Below are 5,352 nucleotides of genomic sequence, written 5' to 3'. Positions count from 1 at the left end.
GGGTTGAGAATGATGTGATTTTGTAAGTGAAGTAGTTTTGGGGGAGGAGGGAGTTGCTCCAAACTGGAATTCACCGTAAGGACCACAGCAATTTTATGCCAGTGCTTTGTTCTTGCACAGCCACGTGCTCACATCTGCCTGTTAAACCTCTGCAGCATCTTGGAAGTAGGGCTGGAATATTTGGTAATCAATTTTACAGCAGTGAACAGAGATGATAGTTTGCTTTTGTGCACGGCTTTGAATGAAATACTCATTTAGTCACTGAAACACTGAAGCAGTAATGATGTTTGCTTTTTGTTTCCTGCTTTTGTTCCCTTGCTTTGTTTATGGCTGATCCTCGCAGAAGTTCCTTTAGATCTACTTGAGACTGTCACTTTTCCTCCCTTTGCTTAAAATAAATATTTATTTGATGGAGAGGCAGGTTGCTTGCCAAGGTTTTGGTGGATGTGTGCTGCATACAGATAATTCTGGGCACAGTTTGGACTTGAGGAATGTGAAATGCTTGGGATATTCAGAATGTAAGGGCTCTGTCCTTATTGCAGAGTTGTGACATCATAGGGGTTGTTAAGAGCCCTTAATTGCACACAGAACAAGCTTCCTGTAGCAATCTGATAACCTAAATTTGGGACATTGGCATAGTGGGGGATTTGAAGAATAATTTAAAGAAAATGGACTCTGTGTTTTGGGCTGATAATAAGCATCTTAGTGCATCTTGCATGATGAAGAAGAATTTAAACAAACTGAGCAATATTCCTGCTAAAGAGGGGTAGCTGATCTCCAGAGCAGATGGTGCGAAGTACTTCTTGGATACCCCAGGATCTGGATAACATTCCTGGTCCTGATTATGGCTTTATTTGGTAAAACAAGTTTCCTGCAATATCACCAGATTCAGAATTTTCAGTTCCCTGAAAATGCAGAAATGGAATTAAGCTGGTTTAGGGGACACCATGCTGACAGGGGTGGTCTGGGCATTCCAACCAAGGGCTCTCTGATGTGTAAAGTACCTTTTATTCCCTGCCATGCCTGCTGGGCTCAGAGCTGCAGAAGTAAAAACATTGCTGTACACAAACTCATCTCGCGTGTGCTCGGTGCGTGTCGCAAAAATTTAAATAGGGGGTTGTTGCTTCTTGTAGGTACAGGGTGTTACGCATCCTCTTTGGGGTGAAAATTATCCATAATGACCTTTACCATTAGATAGTGCTGCTCAGCTTTACCTGGAGACTTAGGCAGGATGTACAAATACAGCTGTGAAAATCCCAGATTTTCTATTATTTGTCTTTGCCCTCTGTTTCCTGATGTTCAGAAGCCTTCATTTTTTTTCCTGCTAGTTTCTGTAGGCTGAAAGGAAACAAAATAAGGAAAGCTGTGCTAGGAAAACACTCTTTGGAAGACTTTCTTATTAGTGTTTGTATTGCTGGAAAATTTAATACCCGTCTCCAAGGTGGTGCTTGTCTACTCAAAGGATAAGAAGCTTGGCACAGATGAATTAGCGTTTTTTGTAAACTCCTTTTATAAACTCAAATACAGAAAGTGAGAGCTATTTTTACATTCAGAAAATTTAGGTTGGGTTTAATATTATTTCATGGTAAAGGGAAGGACTAACCATGTCTTCAATTACTTTGTGATTAAAAGCTGTTTAGTTTTCATCCCTGCTGGTTTTCAGTCATTGCAATGAAAAAAATTACTCCTGCAGTGGATTAGCTGTGTATTGAGTGGGTTTAGTGTTTTTTTCCCCTCAGTTTCTTTGTGCTTGTGTCATAACCACTTTCCTTCCACAGTCTGGTCATTTTCCACATGTTGGTGTCATGGCACTGCTCCCAGATATTTTGAATGTAAGTGCCCTATCTAGGGAAAATCTATGATTCAGGTTTACCCTGAGCACAGCTTTTAGATTTCGTTGCTTGTTACGATCAAAAATGTGTTTGAGTTCCTCTAAAATAAACTTTTCAAGGTGGCTTTGTGAAGGTTTCTTGCAGCAATGTGCAGCATGTTTCCTGCTGGAGTTGTGCACCTGGCTGTTTAATGATTAATTTACACAGTCAATCTCCCATTAATCCAGAGTGGAGAGTGTCACTTGAATTTTATAGTGATTTCAGAGCTTAGATCTCTAGTGTCTGCCTGCTACATGCTTTGATCATGCTTTTGATTGTGAAATCAGCAGAGGTGATGCCACAAAGATTTCCAGCCTTTGCAAGACCCGAGTTGCAGAGTAGTGTGGAACTGAAGTGCTGACTGGACAGGCCAGTGCAACAAGAAAAAAAAAAACCCACAAACAGGGAAACCTCCAGCATTATTTCCTATTAAGGATTTTTGTGCTGCTAGAAGAAAGTATACTACTGTATCCAAATTGTGAGCATACATCGAAGTTGCTGGCTTACTGGAAACAAAGTATTGCATTCTAAATATTATAGTGGGAAATAATTAGTTTTGAAGTCACTGGTGATTTTAATTTTTTTCAAGGGGACATCAGGAACAGGCAGAATTGTAGGGCGAGTTGCTTTTAGTTTTGTTGAAAAAGTTGAAATTTATTGTTGTTCAAGATACACTATTTCCATCTGCGTTTATTTATAGTTGCTGCCTGCTTGTTTGACAGTGTGTTAGTGCACTTTTGTTAAGGGCTTGATTTATTACACTGAAACACATAACAGGCAGCTCTGTAAATTTGGGTCGGTCGGTGTGTTTCTCACAAGCACAGGTTTCAGGGACTCTTTAAAGTCACTGGTTTTCATTTTGGGAATAGTAATGGGTGTTTAAGTATACCCTTGTTCAACTTCTGGAGGATGAATCATTTTGAGGAGGTGTTGATGTGGTTCAAAGTCAAAACCAGGACTTGACTTCCTGCCTATGCACATTTTTTCTGAAACATCCATGCTAATATTGCTGGAATTTTAATTTTCTTGTGGATGCTGCTGATAGTCTGTTAACTTGTTTTATCTGAATTTATGTGGTGAGCCCAAGGAAAACTCTGAGCTACTGAAAGCATGTTAAACCAGGAATTCCTGGATCATTTCCAGCTTTTCTCAGTACCTGAGCTGATGAGAATTTCTGGGACAGCAGGCAAATGTCAGTACCAGCAGAATTCCCTTATGTGAATGGTACAATAACAATTTCTACACAAGTTTGATGTTTGAGAGGATGGGGATTTGGATTTCTGGTAGAAACAGGAATGTGTGATCCAGCTGGAAAAGCTGAAATTACTTTATAGCCTCTAACTGTACTGTTCCCTTGAGAACAGATGACCACAGACTTCAGGAATCAAATGGAAGTACAGTTCATCATCTAATCCCCTTGGTTCAGCTTCCTTATCAATTAATATCAATATCAAATTATTTATATGTTTTAAAGATGTTCTGATGACGACTCTGTTTACATAGGAATTTGGAGGTTTGAAAGCGTATTTTAATGGCAGTTTTGCATGGTAACTGGTATTCAATTGTCTATTCTGAGAATAATACTGCCCTACAGAAGAAGTGTGGTGAAGGTTGCTATAAATATGCCTAAATCATCTTCACTGAGGCTGATGAAAAAGGATATTGTGTGTTAAAAGTGATGGAGTTTAAATGGGATCTTAATTTCTCTATTCAGCACTTAGGGGAATTTGTCATGTGGTATTGAAAGACAAAAAGTCATAATGTGAAAACTGGTTATCAAATCAAAGCTGGTTGAGGCATCAGAGTGGCTTCTGTGCCTGAGCTTTGCTTGCTTGCAAGTGCAAGATGTGTGTGCATTAGATAGGATATGATGCTGGAGGAGACATCCTTTGCTATATTCCCACTGTCTAAATCCCACTGATTTTCCAGTATCCCAGGGCAGGTAGGATTGAAACATGAGTGCAGACATGAAGGTATGGTGACTCACTCTATGTTGTAGACTTGGCCTCCTCAAGCAGTGACCCGTGGTAAGACAGGTTTTACATGAGGTTCACCAGTGCCAGTGAGATCGGGCACTCTGGCTGGGCTGGAGATTCTCCCAGGGAACATGGAGGGAGGTCTTTCCCTTTTTCTTGTAGGTTGATGTAACTTCATATGCCTAGTTCATGGAAACACAGACTGGTTTGGGTTGGAAGGGACCTTAAAGCCCATCCTGTTCTCCCCTTTGCCATAGGCAGGGACACATTCCACTAGACCAGGTTTCTCCAAGCCCCATTCAGCCTGGCCTTGGACACTTCCAGGGATGGGGCAGCCACAGCTGCTCTGGGCACCCTGTGCCAGGGCCTGCCCACCCTCCCAGGGAAGAGTTTCTTCCCGATATCCCATCTAACCCTGCCCTCTGGCAGTGGGAAGCCATTCTGCCTTGTCCTGTCATTCCATGTCCTTGTCCCAGGTCTCTCTCTAGTTCTCTTGGAGCCATTTTAGGTTCTGGAAGGTGCTGGAATTCCGTTATGGAGCTTTCTCAAGGCTGAACCAACCCCAACTCTCTCAACCTGTCTCCATAGGGTTCCTGCTTTTACCTGTGGATTTGAAGAAGAAATTCTGTAGGAGACAACCATGCATGTATCTACTGATTTTTGTTTGCACTTGAATTTTTCCTACATTTTGTATTGATTTATAGTTTTGGGTTTTTTTTGTAGCAGAGCCCTTCATGGCTGGTCTTTACAGGGCTCTCTGGGCATTAAGGCTGTCTTGATTTTTTGTAGTGAGTTCAATAAATAAGTCAATTTCTGTCATTCACTGAAGGAAATCTTTCTGTTCAGGTTTAGGGAGATTAACAGGATTCTATAGATACAACTGAAATTGATGTTTCCTTAGTGTCTTGTAACATAATGATTTTTTGACTGATGTGACCAGAAGGAGCAAATTCACACTGAAAATATGAAAGTAGGTGGATGAAGGCCACTACCCATCGATGCTGGAGGGGATAAACCACTATGGATGATCTCTGTGGTAACTGTCATATCTGAAGAAGAAAAAACATTCATTTTGAGGTCAGAAAGCATTGTGGGAAGTTTTTAAGTTCTCCGAACTTAAACATGTGATAAGAGCAGTTGAAAGGTGCTGTGCCTGGTGGTCAAACTGAGCATTGGAAGCCCTTTGACAGGCTGGGCTGTTGATTGGCTGAAGATTAACCACAGGTCAGGACTGTCACTTGGGGCAAGATGCTTTCCATTTAATCTGCAATTAAATTAAAAAAAAAAAAAAAAGAAAACCAAAGCCAGATAGCTATAATTTTAATGGGGTAAAATATGTACACATGCACATATTTTTCTCTCTCTCTACCATGACTGACTTGCATTTCAACAGAGGTTCTCCTCTGATGACTTTGAGTCTTTTTATAAGCTTTTTTTATGAGTTGTATATGTTCATTATTAGGTCTTTAAAAACAAACTCTTGAAAATTTTGGCCCCAGTGAGTT

This window comes from Corvus brachyrhynchos, unplaced genomic scaffold (genome assembly GCF_000691975.1).
Source record: "Corvus brachyrhynchos isolate BGI_N302 unplaced genomic scaffold, ASM69197v1 scaffold910, whole genome shotgun sequence".
Classification (NCBI taxonomy): domain Eukaryota; kingdom Metazoa; phylum Chordata; class Aves; order Passeriformes; family Corvidae; genus Corvus; species Corvus brachyrhynchos.
This window is presented reverse-complemented; position numbering follows the sequence as displayed.